The sequence below is a fragment of the Macaca fascicularis genome, chromosome 16, assembly GCF_037993035.2.
Source record: "Macaca fascicularis isolate 582-1 chromosome 16, T2T-MFA8v1.1".
Classification (NCBI taxonomy): domain Eukaryota; kingdom Metazoa; phylum Chordata; class Mammalia; order Primates; family Cercopithecidae; genus Macaca; species Macaca fascicularis.
The window spans coordinates 69,749,487-69,772,664 of NC_088390.1; the positions used below are offsets into that span (position 1 = coordinate 69,749,487).

At 37.1% G+C, this 23,178-nt stretch overlaps 1 protein-coding gene across 14 annotated transcripts in view; it reads left to right on the forward strand.

The window, feature by feature from the left end:
• The window catches only part of TANC2 (tetratricopeptide repeat, ankyrin repeat and coiled-coil containing 2), a 440,902-nt gene that overhangs the window by 248,144 nt on the left and 169,580 nt on the right, over positions 1 to 23,178 (forward strand). The window lies entirely within an intron of this gene.

Consider the following 23,178-nt stretch of genomic DNA (forward strand, 5'->3'; position numbering starts at 1 on the left):
ATCTGGGAGAAGGTTCATCTTCCTCGAATCGCTTAGTTCTGCTCCCAGAGTGTACAAAAACACATAGAAATTCAGAAACAGCCTATAAAATATACCATCAAACTACAAAAAGTCTTTTCGCTCAATCAGAAGTCTTTGAAAGAATTTTAGTTTGAGGTTTTAGTTCTTACAATCTTAGTTTTAAAAAACATTATTAAAATGGGCATATCTCAGTGTAATTTGTATTATCAGAAATCATCATCCATAGTTTGTAAAAGTGGAAGGCAGGCAAGAATTCAGCTTTTCCACATCCCATGAATTTCAGTATTTTCACAATATCCTGGCTACCATTTCATAGAAGAATCACCAGGTGGCTACATTTCTAAAGAATAATTCTGCAACACCACTAGCAAACTCAGTGAAAAAAAAAAATTGTATTCGTCCGTTTTCACACGCTATAAAGATATTACCTGAGACTGGGTAATTTATAAACAAAAGAGGTTTAATTGACTCACAGTTCCACACAGCTGGGGAAGCATTGAGAAACTTATAATCATGGCAGAAAGCAAAGGAGGAGCAAGTGTCTGCTCCACAAGGCTACAGGAGAGAGCGAGCACACAGGGGAACTACCAGTTTTAAACCATCGGATCTCATGAGAACTACCTCACTATCACAAGAATAGCATGAGGGAACCACCCCCAGGATGCGATCACCTCCCACCAGGTCCCTGACACATGGGGATTACAATTCAAGATAGGATTTGGGTGGGGACACAGAGCCAAACCATATCAGAAATGATATAGCATGGTGGCTCATGCCTGTAGTTCCAGCAATTTGGGATGCTGAGGCAGGAGGATTGCTTGAGGCCAAGAGTTTAAGACCAGCCTGCGCAACATAGTGAGACCTTGTCTCTTAAAAAAAAATGAAAGAAAGAAATGATACTGAGGGTTAAGTGGTTGAAATACGGAGTCATCATTCTTTAGCAGCTACTCTTCTCAAAATTGATGTCAAGGGGTGTTTTTACTACAGCTAAATTGCTCCTTAATAGTTCAAACTTGGGACTTTTGCAGAATAGTTGAACGTTCTGACTTTTCAAAATATGTCATGATCTGGACTTTGTCCAGACTATAAAATCAAAGTTATGTTTGCTTTTCTTACTTTCCTCATGAAGGCCTGGATAGATTATCTCACTGATAATTATTCCTTATGTAGCTGATAGTGTAATGCTTCTTGCCATTCCCATTTCCCTTTCCTACCTGTTGTTTGTTCTCTGGGAGACCATCAGCATCTGTCATCAGGTGTGATTATAGGGGAAATGGCTCATCTGAAAGATGAGTAACTATGGAAGATTTTAATATTAATTTTTAAAGATTATTCACTTTTGTGTACTGACAGTAAATTTTTTATCCTAGAACCTTCTATGTCGATCCCCAACTACCATGCCATATTAGAATCCTAGAATGCTGTTGTGTTAGTCTATTCTTACACTGCTATAAAGAAATACCTGAAACTAAATAATTTATAAAGAAAAGAGGTTGAATTGGCTCATGGTTCTGCAGGCTGTACAGGAAGAATAGCAGCTTCTGCTTGGCTTCTGAGGAGGCCTCAGAGAGCTTTCAGTCATGGCAGAAGGCACAGGGGGAACAAGCACCTCACATGACCAGAGCAGGAGGAACAGCAGGAGGAGGAGGTTCCACACAGTTTTAAATGACCCGTTCTCTCAAGAACTCACTCATATTACAAGAACAGCAAGGAGGAAATCTGCCCCATGATCCAGTCACCTCCAACATTGGGGCTTACAACTCGGCATGAGATTTGGGCGGGGACACAGATCCAAACCGCAGCTGTACATTATGAAAAGTTCCAGGCAAGTTGAGTCTTTTCCGAAAAGAAGCATATAAATCCTTGCTCATATATAAATAGGGAACTGTAACTACCAACCATAATAGTATGTCCCAACTTACTTCCTAACTAAGCTACAATGATTTCTAAGAAAATTCTGGCTCTATTATTTGAGAAAGGCACTGAACACTTAGTAGAAGACAGAGAAGCTTTGTTTCAATGAGGAACTATGTAGTCAGTCTGAATGAACAATGTTAATTCAGGGCTATGAGTCTCGGTCACTACTAACATTAACATTCTATATTACCGTCTTCTTCCTACTTACTCCCCATTATATTTTATGTGTATCCCTTAGAACCTTTTTTCACTATGTTAATCAAGGACCTTCTCATTTGTTTAAAAGCGACTCAACTCTTCCTCAGGCTTCCCTTAGCCCCAAGTGTATCCCAGAACTGTTCCACTTTCATATTAGCCAAGTGCTTCCTCCCTAGTTGTATCCTGTACCTTCAGAGCAGTGCCAGAACTGAACAGACTATGGGAAGAGAGAATGGAACAAGCAAGCTGGTTAATTTAATGTTTTGCTGTTGATCTCAGAAAGCCGTCAGGACCACATGTAACTAACCACTAGACTCAAGCTCTGAGGCAACTACCAAACTGTCTCCATCTAATTCCTAGCCACCTTCCCAGGCTGAACTCAAATACTTCCTCCTTCATAAAACTTTCTCCAATCACCTCCCAGCCACAAGTAATTGCTGCTGCTTCTAGAGTCTCCTAGTACTTTGTATGCATTCTCTTTTTGTGTTGGCAACAGTCTGCTTTGTGTTACGTGCAGCTACTGTGTATATGTTTTGGTCTGACTACTAGAATCTCAACTTTTTGACATAGCAACTGAGAAGACTTCAGTAGAGGCTCCATAGTTGTTGGTTGCATGAACTAATGAATGAATATATGCATGAACCAACCATTCTGTGATATCAGCTTTAAACAAAAATAACAATGTAGTTAGTAAATCTAATGATAATTTTCTTCATCTTACTATAGAATATAGTCTTCTCATAGGAGAGATTACCCAGAAAAAGTGGGGTGGGGGCTTATTTAAAGTAAGCTCTATATGAGATGGTAGTATGAGCCAGTTACAAAACAGTTTTGGACTTACTAGTATCTCAGAATTTCATTTCTTCCAAAATTATAAACTGTAATTCTCTTTGATATATGGAATGTGTAAACAGCATTTATCATTATTTGCTAACAACTGGCAATATGTATTTTTCAGTGGTTAATCAGAAGCCTTTATTCAATTAGCAATGTAATGGTGTTGGGGGGAAACATGGAGATCTTAAGAGATTTCTATTTCTCCAAGACAGCAGTCAGCAAACCAGGGCCCATGGGCCAAATTCAGCACACTCTGTTTTTGTAAATAAAGTTTCATAGCAGCAAAACCACACTCATTTATTTACTTATGACTGCTTACCACAACAGAGTTCAGTAGTTGCAACAGAGATCATAAGCTCTACAGTTAACATTGTCATGGCCTACAAAGCCTATAGAAAAAGGGCAATCCCAACCTTCATTCTGAAATCTTATCCTGGTGTTGGATTCATTTGGCCCAAGTCACCCCTCGGCGATACATCTCTGCTATACAGGTCATATACAGTGTTAGTTGTCCATAGGGACAGAAACTGCTTTAGACTTTATGGAAGTTTCATGATGTGTTTCACGTGACTTCATGAATTACATAGAGAATCAGAAATGTGTAAAAATTCCATGAGAGGACATTGTTACTCAGCTGTACTGATACTAGATAGCAAAGACACTAAACAGATTTGAAAGAGACAAAAAAAAAGCTGAAATTGACCCTTAAGTTTTGTTTTAAGTTTTTGTAATATGCATTTAGCTAGACTTACCATCAGTGTGGTACGTAGACAGTGCCCAGTAATAGATTAGTCACCTGCTTGAGTCTAGAGCCCTCATTTCCAAACTTAGGAATTTTCATTTTGGTGGTGGTGAAGTCTCTTTAATGTGTTTGTTCTCATCTTCTCTTGACCTCTTTTTAGTTTATTGAAAAGAATATAAAATTACTTTACTCTTCTTGAACAGACATATCTCTTGAGATTCATTATTTTACCCAAAAAAATGCTAACTGTAGAGCTTATGAAATGATGTCTAAGACTCCTATACTCCTATAAAAGCCAGATATGCTTTTCCTCTCAGTGTCTGTAAGGCTAACACTGTTGTAAACAAAAAATACGGAAGGAAAAATAAAAGCCACTCTCCTCTCTACACCTAATACCTCTCTCCAAAGGTTAATATTTCTTACGATTCTTTAAAATACATCTATATATTAAAAAATTATAATATCTGTATGTGATATATAATGATATATACCTATACAGTTAACCCTCTGTATCTGTGCTCCACATCCACGGATATAGATGGCCAACTAAAAGGGACTTGAGCATTTGCAGATTGTGGTATCCTATTGCAGATAGCTCCAAGGTTTCTGGAACTAATTCCCTGCAGATACCAAGGGATGACTGTATTTAATTATAATATATGTAAGAGAAATATGAGGTCAAAAAATGAGTGGAATTTATTCAGAAGAAATGAAAGCATATGTTCTTAAAAATATATACATAATCATCAAAGTTTTATTTGTAATAGCCAGTAACTGTAAGCATCCCAAATTCCCATCAACAGGTGAATGGATAAACAAATTAATTGTGTATCCATACAATGGAATTCTACTCAGCTACAGAGGGAAATGAGTTATGAATACCACAGCAACATACTTGAATCTTAAAATAATTATGCTATTTGAAAGAAGCCAGATTAAAAATATAGATATACTATATTATTCCATTTGTATAAAATCCTGGAAAATGCAAACTAATCTGTAGACACAGATTGCCTCTCTTATACTGCAACCATCTACAAGTACAGGTATCACCTAGACCTCTTCACGTTGCCCCGTGGGAATTAGGGCTCAGGAAAGTGGCACAATGTTGATCCTCTGGCTACTGCTATTGCTCTGAGTAATGAACTGTCTTTCATCTCTGACCCAGAAGTTTCATATCCTTTTCCCACATCCAAGCTTGTTAGTTTACAGATTCTTCACTGTTCTTGACATAGTGAAATATTGCTATACCCAAACCCACAAAATTAAAAGAAATGGCAATGGCAAGCAACATAAGGATATGTTGCCATTGAAATTATACATTGATGGTGGGAGTATGTTAATAAGTTGGTACTCCATTTTGTAAAGTTGTTTGACAAGATGTATCAAAGGTATATAAAGCTTTATATGCATGTTACCTAAAACCTCACAATTCGATTTCTGGAGATAATGCCTATGAGAAATGAGTGCTTTTGTTTATGAGAAGACAGATAAAATAAAGTTTTATCAGTTTTATTCATAATATCTAAAAACTGAAAACCATTCACATGTCCATCAACAGTGGAATTGATAAATTGTATACAGCAATGAAAAAGAACACACTATTGTTACAACATCATGGATATATTTCACAGATGTGATATTGAACATAAGTCAGACTCAGAAGAGTGCCTTCTGTATAAAGTATGTACATTTATATAAAGTTCATAGAAACAAAATGATCACACTTCTATGATTATAGAACTCAAGTAGTGGTTACCTTTGGTAGGATTATTGACTAAGGGAGCTTTCTGTATCTTGGTCTGGATGATAGTTACATGGATTTATGTTCATGCGAAGACTTCAAAAAGTTCATGGAAAACATAAGTAAAAGGTAAAAATAAAAAATATAAACTTTATTTCTGAACATAAGCTCCATCAAGTTCAAGACACTTTTGTAAGAGATGATACCAGCCATTTAGTCCATCCCTAAAGAACTGAGTGTCCTGGGAATTTAACCATGTCAGTGAAGTCTTTTTTACATTATTAACTGAAGAAAAATGCATGCCTTTTACAGATTTTAAGATTAAAAAACAAAAAGAAGACAGAGCCAAATCAGGACTGTAAGATGGATTTTCCATCTAAACTTGCAAAGCTGCCTTTGTTTGATGAGAGGAATGAGCAGGAGTATCGTTGTGGTGGAAAAGGATTATCTGGTGGAGCTTTCCCAGGTGGTTTTCTGCTCAAGCTTTGGCTTGCTCAAAACACTTTCATAGTAAGCAGACATTATCATTTTTGGCTTTCCAAAAAGTCAACAAGCAAAATGCCTTAATCACCCCAGAAAATGGTTGCCATGACACTTGCTCTTGATGAGTCCACTTTTGCTGTGACTGGACTGTTTCCACCTCTTGGTAGCCCTTGCTTTGGTTGTGCTTTGTCTTCAGGATTGTACTGGTAAAGCCACTTTTCATCCCATTACAGTTCTTTGAAGAAATGCTCCAGGATCCTAATCCTACTCATTTTGTTTTAAATTTTCTTTGAAAGCTCTGCTCTTTTCTGCAGCTGCTCTGGGCACAATGGTTTTGGCACCCATTTAGTGGAAAGATTGCCCCCATTTTAATTTTTCAGTCATAATTGTGTAAGCAGAACCCATTGAGACATCTGTGATGTTGGCTGTTGTTTGTGCTGTTAATCATTTGTCCTTTTCAATTAGGATACAAACAAGATGAATTTTTGTGGATGGTCTGCCACTGCAGGCTTCATCTTCAACACTGTCTCATACCTTCTTAAAAGAAGTTATCCATTTGTAAACTGCTGATTTCTTTAGGGTATTGTCTCTGATATGGTTTGGCTGTGTCCCCATCCAAAGCTCATTTTGAATCATAGCTCCCACAATTCCCAAGTGTTGTGGGAGGGACCCAGTGGGAGGTAATTGCATCATGGAGGCAGGTCTTTCCTGTGCTGTTCTCATGATAGTGAATAAATCTCACGCAATCTCATGGTTTTGTAAAGGGGAGTAAGTCACGTAAGATGTGACTTGCTCCTCCTTGCCTTCTGCCCTGATTGTGAGGCCCCTAGCCATGTAGAACTGTGAGTACATTAAACCTCTTTCCTGTATAAATTACCCAGTCTTGGGTATATCTTTATTAGCAGTGTGAAAATGGACTAATACAGTCTCCATAAATGTTTTATAAAACATTAATGATTTTACCATTCTTCCACCCAAGCTTCACCATAACTTTGCTCTTTGCCCTTGCTTCAATTTTAGCAGAATTCATGTTGCTCTGATAAGGGCTCTTTTCAACCTAATATCTTGTTCTTAATGCCTCAAATTATATCCTGTTCAGACATCTTATAATAAGTTAGTATGAATTTATTTTGATGCAAAAACTTTTTGAAATTCCTCCATAGTTTTTTCATAAGATGCATTTCAGTGAACTTTTTGAAGGCTCTCACATGTATAAAAATAATTAAGCTATACACCAAAGATTTATATACTTTACATATGTAAATCATACCAGTTTTTAAAATATGTAAAATGTGGCAGGGCACGGTGACTTATACCTGTAATCTCAGCACTTTGGGAGGACGAGGTGGGTGGATCACTTGAGGTCAGGAGTTTGAGACCAGCCTGACCAACATGGTGAAACCCTGTCTCTACTAAAAATACAAAAATTGGCCGGGCACAGTGGCTCACACCTGTAATCTCAGCACTTTGAGAGACTGAGGCAGGGGGATCACTAGGTCAGGAGTTCAAGATCAGCCTGGCCAACATAGTGAAACCCCATCTCTACTAAAAATAAAAAAATTAGCTGGGCATGGTGGCAGGTGCCTGTAATCCCAGCTACTCGGGAGGCTGAGGCAGGAGAATCCCTTGAACCCAAGAGGCAGAGGTTTCAGTGAGCTGAGATCATGCCACTGCACTCCAGCCTGGGCAACAGGGCAAGACTCCATATCAAAAAAAAAAAAAAAATTAGCTGGGCGTGGTAGCGTGCACCTGTTATCCCAACTACTCAGGAGGCTGAGGCACATGAATTGCTTGAACCTGGGAGGCAGAGGTTGCAGTGAGCCAAGATCGCACCACTGCACTCCAGCCTGGGCTACAGAGTGAGACTCTGTCTCAAAAAAAAAAAAAAAAAAAAAAATTTATATATATATATATATAGGCCTGTTGTCTTTGTAAAAGGGTTTTCTCTTTTCTTTGGTATAGAAATAGCAGTCCTAGGAAACATACGTAACAAGATCTTTGTCTGAATTATCTATTTTTAGTGTTGCTTAATAAAACCTAATAACTACAACAAATGGATAATTTATTTAAAATGTTTCATTTTATTGAGTGTATAAACCTAAGATGAGTACCCAAACTGGCCAGAACTTTTTTTTTTTGCCACCTTAATTCAGAGAGATATTAGATGAAATTCTAAAGCAGCAGTCTGTGGATTTTTAAATTTTTTTTAAAAAACAAGTATATTGAGTCATATTTTATATATTATAAAATTCACCCATTTCAAGTGTACAATTCAGTAATGTTTGGTAAATGTAGCAAGTTGTGTAACCCTCACCATGAATCAGTTTTAGGACATTTTCAGCACCTCAAGATTTCTGCATCTATTTAACATTGACCCCGTTCCCTTTCCCAGTTCCCAGGCAACCACTAATTGATAGACTCTATAAATTTGTATTTTCTGGAAATGTCACATAAATGGAGTCATATAGTTTGTCATCTCTTGTATCTGGCTTCTTTCACTCAGCATAATGTTTTTGAGGTTTATGACGTGTGTGTGTGTGTGTGTGTGTGTGTGTGTGTGTGTGTGTGTGTGTATCAGTAGTTTCTTCCTTTTTATTTCAAGTAGGATTCCACTGTATGACTGTACCATATTATGTCTATTCATTTACCATTGGATAGACATTGTTTCCAATTTTGGGCTATGGTGAATAGTGCTGCTGTGAACATTTGTTTGCAAGTGTTTGGGTAGACATATGTTTTCATTTCTCTTGGATAGATAAATACCTAGGAGTAGAATTGCTGAATCTTATGGTAAGCTTATATTTAACTTTTTAAGAAATAAAAACTGTTTTCCAAAGTAGCTGTACCATTTTGCATTCCCACCAGCAGTGTACAAGGGTTCCTATTTTTCCACATCTCCTTTGTTACTGTCTTGCCTTTAGCTGGTGTGAAATGATACCTCACTGCGGTTTTAATTTGCATTTTCCTAATGACTACTAATGTTGAGCTTATTTTGTGTATTGTTATTTATTCATTTATTCTTTAGTGAAATATCTATTTAGACTGTAGCACATTTTTATATTGGGTTATTTTCTTCTTGATTTGTAAGAACTTGTGTATTCTGGATACAAGTCACCTCAGACATGTATTTGCAAATACTTCAGTCTGTTGCTTGTCTTTTTGTTTTCTTACTGGTATATTAGGAAATATAAAAATGTGAAATTTTGGTGAGGTCAGTTTATCAATTTTTTTCTAATAAACCATGTTTTTCATGTCACTTTTCTCTTTTTCTTTTTAATAGAAAACATACTGTTTATATAATGTATTATAAAACTGATTTCTTTATGACTTTGGGGTTTGTTTTAACTCAAGTATTGGAAAATACTTCCTGAAATACTTAATACTTTTTCTCTCTTGTCCCTCCTCTTCCCCTACTCATGTTAAAAAAAAAAAAAAAATTACATCATCCTAAATTGTTACGTCTGTAGACTGGACCTTAACTGTGAATGATTTTTTTATTTACCACAATTCTCTTCCCGTAATGTTAGTCTTTCTGGCTAGCAGAGTGCTTTAGATTCTTAAGCAGTACTAATCACGCATCCTTAAAGGAAGGGTAAAAGGTAAATATACCATCAGAGATCAGATAGATCTGTCCTGGAGAACAAGATTATATACTATTTGAGTAGTACATATTGACTGTGTTGAACAAAATACTTCATCAGAAAATTATTTCTTGTCAGTGTTGAACATAATACAAACAGACCTACTTTGGCCTACAGGGCAAGTCATAGGTCATGGAATAGTTTGTATTGGGTTGTTTTCTGTATCTGGAAACCATGGTTTCAGGATGCTCACAAAGAGGCAGAAAAGGAAGCTATAAACCAAATGACTCAGTTATTTTCAACACTTAGTAGATTGTAGATTGAAAATGTTTCCAGAATGTAGAGAAATAAAATTACTTTCACAGGGAATTGCCCTGCTAGATGTATAATGTATGTAAATATTTGATAAAACTACAACCTCTGGTAACTTAAATGGTTAGAGACCTAAACCATTTATTAAATTAAATTTTCTCATCTCATGAGGGTCCGCTGTTTTCATTTAGCTCTAGATACACATACTTTCCTTTCCTTTCTAATGGGTACATAAAAGTGGTTCCCTAAATTGGGGAGAATCAGATACTAAATTTCTGGTGAACAGGAATAATTGAGAATTTCAAATGTGAAGTGAGCTTGAAATATGAAAATTCAGTATATTCACACTTACTAAATTGTTCTAAGCATCTGAACATCAAGGGCAGAATGGGGATGGGAATGATGAATGCCAGTAATAAAAAGCCTTATTCAGGTCCAACTTTTAAACTTCTCTTCTTTTTTAAACTTAATTTCAGTGTGACTAATATAATTATTTATTATAGAGACCAAATGATGTTGAATAATGATGTGAAAAATACCATTTGAGTAACTTTTTAAAACCTAGGTGAATAATTGTTTAAATGGTCCTTGCCATGATACACATTTCTCCCCAATTTGGGAAGAGGATCACCTTCTATTGCCTAAGCTCCTTAGCATCTTAGGCAAGATAGGACCACATCTTCTGGCATGACCAGGAAATTGTTAGGGGATTATTTAAAATCCTTGAGGCTGCTACTGGATTGAACTGTAATGAATAAAACTATATATATTATTGCATAAGGCCAAGATTCTTGATTTTAAAAAGAACAGAAATGACTTGTGGCTTTTGTGACACTTTTGTGGGGGGAATGGAGTCAGCACATATGCAAATATTTATGGTGAATTATTTTTAAAAATATTTTTCTAAGCTTTTAACTTACATGTGACATAAATGGAAGAAATATATATGGGGAAAATTTTTAAAATCATGTGTATTTTATTTACAGTATTGAAATAGAGGTTTGATTAATATGTTGGTCAAATAGATTCAGCTGTATACTTTGAAAAACATAAAGACTCCAACAAATGAAGTGCATAGTTAAAACAGATATACCAATTAACACTCAGTGTTCCACATAGGAGGATAGTAGTATTTGCTGAAAACATAAAAACTTTTAACTTAAATGATAAAGTCATTAAAGTTGAGTTTTGGTAGTCTGCAACATTGAGACTTGGGTTTTTCTGGAATAGCTCAGTTTTCTGAATATAAACTTAGTGTTCATACACCTTTAAATTAAAATTCTAAAGTATGAAAAAGATTTAACAATGTGTTTTGTTTTCAAAATGTAAATTGCTATTGTATATTTGTTTTTAAGCCTGTGTGTTGGAAGGAAGTAGAAGACTCTTGTGGACTTGCGGTTGCATGGCAGAAATTATCAGAGTAGGCAGTCTATGGTCATCCTTGATGTCCAAAAATGAGATTGGCAATGAATTGGAGGGATGTGGGAAGCAGGAAATGTTTGCTTGCAACAGCTGTCGTCAGTGCTTTGTGTGAGAATGAGAGGTCTATCAGGGAAACATACAAACAACAGAAATCAGCTAAAATATAAACTCTCACCATCTACTTGTTAATGCTTGGAGCTTCATGTTTTCCTAAGAAAAGGATCTTAAGAATCAGGTAAATACAGAACGGGAATCTAGGGGGATTTAAGCAAACCCAATCAGAAACTTTTAATAGAGTTTTTGCAAAAATCAAAAATGGGCTTTTCAGCAGTCAGAATGTTGGCTTTATGTATCAAGGGTATAAGGACAGCAGAGTGGCTTCTTGCCCAGGCAGGAGCAAACATACAGTGTCATTCCAGGCTCCTTGCTCAAGTCAGCTAGAATGACAATTGTACTACTCTAATCTGTTTGCATTAGTGGCAACTGATTTAAGAAGAAATAATTCAAACTCAGTATAGAGTTGTCTCTAAAATGTTGTATACCAAATGTCTGTTAAATTTCTTCTGCCCACTTGCAGTGTATTTAAATTATTTTAACTTCAAAAATGCATGTCAGTTAAATGCTCTATGAGTGAGTTGTCCTCAGCTGTTACAATCTGATGAAATCTCAAAAAAACTGTTCTTTTTTTCTTTCCCTTCTTCCTTCTCAAAACAAGTCTTTTAAATGACAAACTCTGTGGATTTACTTTTTAAAGCTTTTTCTTTTTACATAAAAGTTTTGTTACAGATTTTTCTATTTTCTCCATTCATCTGAACTCACCTAATTATATCTTATACTTGTATCTGGAAAGTGTTAGTTAAATGTTATAGTATTTATTTATTTATTTATTTATTTATTTATTTATGAATGGATAGATGGATGAATGCATGAGGTAGGGTCTCACAATGTTGCCCAGATTGGTCTCGATTCCTGGGCTCAAGCAATCCTCCAACCTAGTGTCCTCCCAGTATAATGTTAATTTAATCTGACAGAACTATCTCAAAATTTTTCGCAGTACAATTGCATAGTAAGACTAGCACTATAAGGTAGGAACAAATGTGTCCCTACAGAGCTGTCATTGATGATGTACAAGGCATTGTTGCTATAGCCAACTCCTTCAAAATAACCCAGTAAGACAAAAGTTAATGAGTTGTTTGCTCATTGTTAAAATGTAGCTGAAACATGAAATGTGCATATAATAATAGTTACTCATTCATTAGACAAGTATTTATTGAGTAGGTACTATATGCCAGGCACTGTTCAAAGCACTTACGTATCATCATTAATAAACAAAACAACAATTCCCATTCTCATGTAGTTTACATTACTGTTGGGAAAAATAATGTTAGTAAGTAATGTTACCCAGGCTGGTAATTTATAAGTAATTTATATGGTATGCTAGAAGGTGATTTATGCTATGGAAAAAAGGAAAAGGGGGATCATGAATATCTGAAAGAAGATAATAGAAACATTGTTGAAGCCAAGCATATTATTTTAGTGATATCTGTTAAGCATTAAAAAAGCGAAACAGTGAAGAGGAGGAGGATCGTGCCAAACAGATTATGAAATCTAAGTAGGACCAGTCTGGAATTCAATTCTACGTTGAGCATCATCTGCAGGGCACTCTGATTTACTCTGAAGTGGTAGAGTAATGAAAGATGAATCGGGCATTTCCTCTTGTTCTCAAGAACCTACTACAGTCAGTGAAGGAAGGCAGACATGTAAACAACTACCTGAATAACACAAATTCTAAATAGCAATATATATTTATGTGGTTGCTGAGAGGGAGAAGCAATTAATTCTGACTGGGAGATTGATTAGGAAAGCAAGGAAAGCGCAGCCTAAGCAAAGTTTTGGCAAAGGGAAAGGTAAGTTTGACGCAGTTTGACCAAGCCTTTTTTTCAGAAAATGATATGCAAATGGAAAAGATTCAAATGACTGTGAGGAAGAGTACAACTAGGTACAACTAGAAAAACAAAGGGAAACACCTAACAGAAGTTTGTATCTCCTGGCTGATCTTTCCAATATTTGTATCATATGCCTTTAAATAATTTATTTGAGAAGAGAAGAATTTTGAAAATGATGAAACAAAGAGAAACTGAAAGAGGACTAGGCACAACAATTAAGAGAAAAAAGGCAGTGGAAAATGATAGATTCATATAGCACCAACCATAATCTGACTGTAGTCCCAGATTAAAGCCATAGTTCCCCATATACTGATGGGAAAGCTGTCTAAGCCCAACATCAGGACCCCAGAGCTATTGCTTTTAATATTGAATATCACTGCTTTTTTTTTTTAAGGTCATTGTACCTCTGTTTGGATTTTTGAAGGAGTGAACTATTCATTCAGTTCATTGATGGCAATATTTGGCTTTTTCTTCTAGTGTCATTTGTCTGAAATTGAGAAATGTGCTCATGCCAAAGCATATATTCACTATATTACTTGGTTTTGTGAAATAAATCAAGGTGATAGAATAGTGATGTTCATCTTCCTAGGTATTTCAATAGTAAAGATTAGCTTAACTTGTTAAAACCACACTAAACATTGATATTTTACAAGCCAACAGCTTTTATTTAAATATAAGAAGTTAAACGTGAGAAACTAAACCTGTGGCTAAAAGTACTTGCCAGAAGATTTTTTGATACAAAAATTAAAATGAATTACATGACTATTATTTAATTGGAATATGTACTCCACAGTATAAGATCTCTCATAGTTTAATCTGTAAAATATTAGATGAGCATAATTTTTAAAAAATATACCAATGTATTAGACTTTTTAAATTTTTTATGGGTCATAGTATATGTATATATTTATAGGGTGGGTGAGATATTTTGATACAGGCATACAATGTGTAATAATCACATCAGAGTAAGTAGCATAACCATCACCTCAAGCATTGATTATTTTTGTTGCAAACATTCTAACTCTTCTCTTTTAGTTATTTTTAAATGTACAATATTGTACATTTTGTTGTACAAAATTGTTGACTATAGCCCACCCTGTTTTGCTATCACATACTAGATCTTACTCATTCTATCTAACTATATTTTTGTACCTTTTAACCATCCCCACTACCCCCACGCCAGCTACCCTTCCCAGCCTCTGGTAACCATCATTCTACTCTCTGTCTCCATGAGTTCAGTTGTTTTAATTTTTAGCTCTCACATATGACTGAGAACATACAAAGTTCGTCTTTCTGTGCCTGGCTTATTTTACTTAACATAATGACCTTCAGTTCTATCCATGTTGCTGGCGGTGACAGAATCTTATTCTTTTTTATGTCTGAATAGTACTTCATTGTGTGTGTGTACCACATTTCTTTTGACCTAGTTGTCTGTTTTTTGTTTTTGTTTTGCTTTGTTTTGTTTTGTTTTTTTAGAAGGAGTCTCGCTGTGTCGCCCAGGCTGGAGTGCAGTGGCACAATTACCCAGTCTTCTGTTGACGGACACTTAGGTTTCTTCCAAATCTTGGCTATCGTGAATAGTGCTGCAACAAACATGGAACTGCAGATACTAATTTTCCTTCTTTGGGGTATATACCTAGCAGTGGATCATATACTAGTACTGTTTTCAGTTTTTTTGAGGAACCTCTGTACCATTTTCCATAGTGGCTGACCTAATTTACATTCCTGCCAACAGTGAGCAAGGGTTCCCTTTTCTCCACATCTTTGCCATCATTCGTTATTGCTTGTCTCTTGGATAAAAGCCATTTGATAATATCTCGCTGAAGTTTTGATTTGCATTTCTCTGATGTCAGTGATGTTGAGCACCTTTTCGAATGCCTGTTGGCCATTTGTATGTCTTTTGAGAAATGTCTATTTTTGTCCATTTTAAAATTGTGTTACTAGATTTTTTTCCTATGGAGTTATTTGAGCTCCTTATATATTCCGCTTATTAATCCCTTGACAGATGGATAGTTTGCACATACTTTCTCCCATTCTGTGGGTTGTCTCTTTACTTTGTATCTGTCTATCACTCAGGCTGGAATGCAGTGGCACAATTATGGCTCACTGCAGCTTTGACCTCCCTGGACCTCAACCTCAAGTGATTCTTCCACCTCAGACCTCGAGTAGCTGGGACTACAGGTGTGTGCCACCATGCCTGACTAATTTTTGGTTTGAGGTTTTAGTCGTTGTTTTTGGTAGAGACAGAATTTCACTACGTTACCCAGGCTGGTCTCAAGACTCCTGGGCTCAAGCAGTCAGCCTGCCTTAGTCTCCCAAAGTGCTGGGATTACAAGTGTGAGCACTGCGCCTGCTGCTCAGGATGGCTTTGGCTATTTGGGATCTTTTGTGGTTTCATATAGATTTTAGGATTCGATTTTCTATTTCTGTAAAGAACGTCATTGGTATTTTCTTAGGATTGCTTTGAATCTGTAGATTGCTTTGGGCAGTGTGGACATTTTCACAGTATTGATTGATGCCAGTCAATGAACGTGAAATGTCTTTCCATTCCTTTGTGTCCTCTTTAATTTCTTACATTATTGTTTTATAGTTTTCATTGTAGAGATCTTTCACTATTCTAGTTAAGTGTATTCCTAATTATTTTATTTGTGGCCATTATAAATGAGATTACTTTCTTGATTTCTTTTTCATCTTGGTGGCTGTTGGCATATAGAAATGCTGCTGTGTTTTGTATGTTGATTTCGTATCCTGCTACTTTACTGAATTTGTTTATTAGTTCTTTTTTTTTTGTAAAATCTTTGGGTTTTTTAAAATATAAGATCATATCATCTGCAAAAAAGGATACTTTGACTTCTTCTTTTCCAATTTGGATGCACTTTATTTCTTTCTCTTCTCTGATTGCTCTAGCTGGGACTTCCAGAACTATGTTGAATAACAGTTATGAAACTGGGCATCCTTGTCGTGTTCTAGTTCTTGGAGGAAAGGCTTTTAGTTTTTCCCCACTCACTGTGATACTAGCTATGTTGTATATGTCTTTTATTGTGTTTAGGTGTGTTCCTTCTGTACCCAGGTTTTTAAGGATTTTTATCATGAAGGAATGTTGAACTTTATCAAATGCTTTTTCAGCATGAATTGAAATGATTGTATTGTTTTTGTCCTTCATTCTGTTGATATGGTGTGGCACATTGATTGATTTGTGTGTGCTGAACCATCCTTGCATCGCTGGGTTAAATCCCACTTGGTCATAATGAATGATCTTTTTAATGTGTTGTTGAATTTGTTTTGCTGGTATTTTGTTGAGGATTTTTGCATCAATGTTCATCAGGAATATTGGCCTGTGGTTTTCTTTTTTTCACATGTCTTCATTTGGTTTTAGAATCAGTGTAATCTAGCATCATAGAATGAGTTTGGAAATATTCTCTCCTCCTCTACTTTTTCGAATTGTTTGAGTAGGATTGGCAATAGTTCTTGTTCGTTTATTTATTTATTTATTTATTTATTTATTGACACTGAGTCTCACTCTGTCGCACAGGCTGGAGTGCAGTGGCACTATCTCAGCTCACTGCAAACTCCGCCTCCCGGGTTCACGCCGTTCTCCTGCCTCAGCCTCCCAAGTAGCTGGGACTACAGGCACCCGCCACCATGCCCAGCTAATTTTTTTTATTTTTGTAGAGACAGGGCTTCACCATGTTAGCCAGGATGGTCTCGATCTCCTGAACTCATGATCCAACAGCCTCAGCCTCCCAAAGCGCTGGGATTACAGGCGTGAGCCCCTGCGCCCGGCCGGCAATAGTTCTTTTTTAAATGTTTGGTAGTTGGGTCCTGGGCTTTTCTTTGCTGGGAGACTTTTTATTATGGTTTTGATCTCATTACTCTGTCTATTCAAGTTTTGCATTTCTTCCTAGTTTAGTCTTGGTGAGTTGTGTATGTTGAGGAATTTATCCCTTTCTTCAAGGTTTTCCAATTGATTGGTATATAGTTGCTCATAGTAGTCTCTAATGATCCTTGAATTTCTGTGGTATCAGTTGTAATGTCATTTTCATCTCTGATTTAATTTATTTGGATCTTATCTCTTTTTTTCTTAGTCTGGCTAAAAGTTTGTCAATTTTGTTTATCTTCTCCTAAAGAACTTTTCATTTCATTGATCTTTTGTATTTTTTGTTTCAATTTCGTTTATTTCTGCTCTAATATTTATTTCTTTCCTTCTACTAAGTTTGGGTTTAGTTTGCTTTGTTCTTTTTGTTCTTTAAGAAGCATCATTAAGTTGTTTATTTGACTTTTCTTTTTTTCTTCTTCTTTTTTTTTTTTTTTTTTTTTTTGAGACAGAGTCTCACTTTGTCACCCGGGCTGGAGTACAGTGGTATCTCGGCTCATTGCCACCACTGCCTCCCAGGTTCAAGTGATTCTCCTGCCTTAGCCTCCCAAGTAGCTGGAATTACAGATACCTACCACCACGCCCGGCTAATTTTTCGATTTTCACCATGTTGGCCAGGCTGGTCTCAAAACTCCTGACCTCAAGTGATCCACCTGCCTCGGCCTCCCAAAGTGGTAGGATTACAGGCATGAGCCACTGCTCCCAGCGTCTACCTTTTTTATGTAGGCACTTACTGCTATAAACTTTCCTCTTAGTACTGCTTTCACTATATCCTATAGGTTTTGCTATGTTGTGTTTCCATTTTAATTTGTTTCAAGAAATCTGTTAATTTCCTTCTTAACTTCTTCATTGACCCACAAATCATGAGAAGCATATTGTTTAATTTCCGTGTGTTTGTATAGTATCCAGAGTTCCTCTTTTTACTCATGTCTAGTTTTATTCCATTGTGGTCAGAGAAGAAACTTCATATGGTTGGTTTTTTTTTTTTAATTCTTTAAGACTTGTTCTGTGACCTAACATATGGTCTGCCCTTGAGAATGATGCATGTGCTGAGAAGAAGAATGTATATTGCAGAATGTGAGAAGAATGTAATCTGCAGCCATTGGATGAAATGTTCTGTAAATATCTATTAGATCCATTTGGTCTATAATGCAGATTAAATCCAACTTTTTTTTTATTTTCTGTCTGGATGATCTGTTCAGTGCTGAAAGTGGGGTGTTGAGGTCTCCAGCTATTATTGTATTCAAGTCTGTCTATCTCTTTAGCTCTAATAATTGGGTGTTAGGTGCATATATATTTGGGTGCTCCAGTGTTGAGTGCATGTATATTTACAATTGTTATATCCTCTTGCTGAATTGACCCCTTTATCATTATGTGGTGACCTTCTTTGTCTCTTTTTATAGTTTCTGTCTTGAAATCTATTTTATCTGATGTAAGTATAGCTACTCTTTTTTTTATTTCCATTTACGTGGAATATCTTTTTTATCCCTTTATTTTCAGTCTGTATATGTCTTTGTAGGTTAAATGTGTTTCTTGTAGGCCACAGATAATTGGGTCTTATTTTCTCTCATGTAGAAGGAGTCTCACCACCCCAGGCCCATGGCAAGTACTGCCTGGCTACTGCTAATGTTCACTCAAGGCCCAAGAGCTCTTCATTCAGCTTGTGGTGAATGCTGCTAGGCCTGGGCCTCTCCCTTCAGGGTAGGTGGTTCCCCTTTGGTCCAAGGCAGGTCCAGAAATGCCATCCAGGAGCCAAGGCCTGGAATTGGGGAACCCAGAAACCCTCTTGGTGCTTTACCCCCGTGGCTAAGCTGGTACCCTATCTTAATACAAAACCCCCTTCGCTCCTGCCTCTCCTTTCCTCAAGCAGGAGTCCTCCCTCAAACAGGGAATACACAGAGTCACACCTAAGGTCAGCATGGCCCTGGGTCTCATCCAAGGCCTGTGGCAAGTGCTGTGTGAGTACTGCTGCTGATTCAAGGCTCAAGGGCTCTTTAGTCAACAAGTAATGAATCCTGCCAGTACTGGGTCCTTCCTTTCAAGGTGGCAGGTTCCCTTCTGGCCCGGGGTGAGCCTAGAAATGTCTTCTGGGAGCTAGGGCCTGAAATAGGGGCCCCAGAACTCTTCCTGCGGCCCTATTCTACTGTGGCTGAGCTAGTATCCAAGTTGCAAGACAGAGTCCTCTTTACTGTCTCCTCTCTTCTTCTCAAGTGGAAGAAAGGAGTCTCCCAGAGCTATGAGCTGCACTGCTTGGGGTTAGTGGAGGGGTAACATTAGCACTCCCTTGGCCACCCCAACTGGTGTCTCACTAGGTCACATGCACCCAAAGTTTTAGTATGTTAAAACCAGGTACTAGGATTGCTCACCTGATTTTTGGGTCTTATGAAGGTGCTTTCTTATGTGAATAGTTGTTCAGTTTGGTGTTCCTGCAGGGGGACAGGGGAACGATCGTTGGAGGGTATTATTTGGCTGTCTTGTTCTGCCTCCCCTCGTAGGCTTTTTTTTTCTTAATACAGCATTTTGCTCCACTCCATTTTATACATTTCTATTATCATTTTTACTCATTATTAATGAAAAATACATTCTCTTTTAATTAAAACATGTAAAACCATTTTAGTGTGAGCCATTTTAATAAATGAACTCTCTAGAACCTTGCTTTGAAATTATATACTGTGCCATTAATATTGCCATAATGATGACCAAAAATTTCTGTCGCTCACCTAGCTGTTAAGATTTTATTTGAATTTTGTTTTAATGTGAATAGAAAATACTTATTTTCATTAATCTTCTTTTCAAATCACTCTTCAATTTATCAGCTTAAAAAGTACCCTATAATTATTTTTATTTTCCCATGAAAAATAGTGTTTTGGGGGCTTTTGTTTGTTTTTATTTCATTTCTTACTGCAGAAAATATTTCAAGCGCTGAGAGCTGTGATTTATTAGTATATGATATACAGGGTACATTACTTTTCATTAGCAAGGTCTCTATTACTGCTTTTTGAAGCCATAAAACAGAATTAAAAGAAAGTGACAAAGATGAATAAGGAATGAAAAATAAGCTTTTAAAAAGAGATTTAAATCTGTTTAGCTGTAAAGTGGGAAGGAAGGATGCACTCACCATACTGAGAGTCAGGATACCTGGCTTTCTGGGCTGCTCTGCTGTCAGTAAGTGAATCACTTTAGATAAGTCACTCTACTGTTTCCTAATCAGAAAATGAGAGGATTTGAACAGATCAGGAGTCAGCAATTTTTTAATTAAAAGGCAGCTAGTAAGTATTTTAGGCTTTGCAGGCCACATGGCCTGCATCACTACTTAGCTCTGATATAAATGATACTGTATTTAAATGAATAAGCAGGGTTCTGTTCAAGTAAAACTTTATTAACAAAAACAGGTAGCAGGCCATATTTGGTCCACAGATTATAGTTTGCTGGTGTTTATACTAGGTGATCTTTTAAGATTTCTCATCTGGGTGCAATGGCCCATGCCTGTAGTCTCAGCACTTTGGGAGGCCAAGCTGGGCTGATCACTTTGAGCTCAAGAGTTTAAGACCAGCCTAGGCAATATGGCAAAACCATCTCTACAAAAAATTAGGCAGGAGTGGTGGTGCATGCCTACTCAGAAGGCTAAGGTAGAATTGCTTGAGCCCGGGAAGCAGAGGTTGCAGTGAGCCAAGATCACACCACTGCACTCTAGCCTGAGTGACAAAATGAGACCCTGTCTCAGGAAAAAAAAAAAAAAAAAAGATTTCTTTTGCATCTACATTCTGTGATATTGCTTTATTATCAATATCACGTATATGAAAGGGACTGGTGCTCAATTCTTTTCTATCCTGTATCAGTTAGGGGCCAGTCAGGAGACAGAAACCACATATTTATTTTAACAGAATAAGGGTTGAATTTGATAATATAAATAACAGTTGGCTGGTCACGGTGGCTTACACCTGTAATCCCAGCACTTTGTGAGGCCAAGGTGGAAGGATCATTTTAGGCCAGGGGTTCAAGACTAGCCTGGGCAATGTGGTAAGGCCCTATCTCTACAAAACAAATTGTTTTTAAATACTAGCCAGATACAGTGATGTGCGCCTGCTTCAGCCTCCCAGCTACTTCAGAGGCTGAGACAGGAGGATGGCTTGAGCCCAGGAGATTGAAACTGCAGAGAACTGTGATTGTGCCACTGTACTCCAGCCTGGGTGACAGAGGGACTAGTTGATCTCAAAAAAGAAAAAAAAATCATTAACTAGGTCTAAAGAACTGAAAAGGTAATAGGAAAACCTTGAGGTGTCATGGATTTAGCAACTGCAGGAAGTAGTTACCACCTGTGGGCCTGAGGAAACAAAAAGAGGCAAGAATTGTTAAACCATACAAGCTTGGAAGAAAGGCCTCACAGAGCTGACACTTACATCTCCATGAAGGGGATCCTGCTCAGCTGAGGCTAATAGAAGGGCTCCAAGAAGGACTCTATGGAGATTAGACTCAGACTCTGAGGACAAGGCACTGGTCACCCAGTGCCAGTATCTCTGAAGACATGAGATGAAACTAGTCCCGCCTCCCTTGGAAAAACTGCAAACTAGATTCAACTACTGCTACTGGAATGAACTGCCAATGCTTGGCTGAACAAGTAAGACTAGGGTAATGCTGATAGGAACAGGACGGGGCAGATTATTTTTCCAATAACCTTAACAATTAACAAAGTCCATCTTTTTGGCTAACCAGCGTCCATACTCACCCTTCTATATATATATTGGAGCTTCCAAACTATACATGTTTGAAACTCTAAACATTTTCAGCACAACAAACTGTATTTTAACCTAACAAGATGCAAGTATCTTTCATGTAATTGAAGATATTTTTACTTCTCCAAAATGAGGCTAGTTCCAACAGTCACTTTAACTATGTTTCGATGATATAACACTATCCATCTCTGGCTATGTTAATAATTTCTCAAACTCTGGCACAGTCCTATCTGAATGGTTTGTTATCTAAAAACTAAATTGGAAAGTTGATTTACATCAAAACTTGCATTTATAAAATAAGGGAAAGGAGGCGAGAAAGATTAAATTAGTATTACACACACACACATACATAAAACAAAAGCAAGGAACAAAATATGCATAGCTGCTGAAGTTGTCATTTCTGTAGCTAGTTATGAAACTGAGATTGATTTTTTTTTTTTCTTTAAGAGACAGAGTCTCACTCTGTCGCCTAGGCTGGAGTTCAGTGGTGCTCACTGCAGCCTCAAACTCTTGGGCTCAAGCAATTCTCTCACCTCAGCCTCCCAAGTAGCTGGCACTACGGACATGCACACTACACCCAATCAATATTTTTTTGTTTAATTTTCAGAGATAAGGTCTTGCTTTGATGCCCAGGCTGGTCTTAAAGTCCTGGCCTCAAGAGATCCTCCCACCTCAGCCTTCATAGTAGCTGGGATTACAGGCGCAAGCCACTGCACCCAGCTGATATTTATAACTTTTTTCATCTGCCTATCCCATGTGTCCTTTGCCCTAAGCCAGTACCACATCTAGCCAGGGTTCTTTCCCTGGTAGGTTGTCCTAAATCTTCATTCTTGGTGGGTCTGAATCCCTGGTAGTTCTCTTTTTTTTTTAGTAGCTACATAGATATTGATAAAGAATCAATCAAAAGAAAACAGACTTTGGTTAAAGCAAGAGGCACTGGATTAAACATAAGAAACCACTGTGGGCCAGGGCCACCCCTGAGTCTTGGCCTAAGCTCCTCTCAACCCCCCAAAAAGAAAAAGAATTCACGGAAACATTAGAATAGCAATAGGGATGGTTTTGTCGTTGTTTCTAATGTTTTAAAATAATAGATTAGATACTTATCTCTTCCGGGTAGTTTTAACTTCAGAATGCTGAGATAAATATTTTTAAAATACTTTTGGTACTCTTTTACTCTCTCTGGTGTAAAATGTGGCACGTGACTTCCCTTTGTTAGTTTAAGTTCCCTAAACTAACTTTCAAATATTTATTTCCTTATAGAAATTATATCTACAATTGGATGAATTCCTTTAGCTGGGTTTCCAGTAGACCTGGATATAACTAAGACAGGAAATATAAAACGTGTGTATTGTTAAGCACATTTTAATC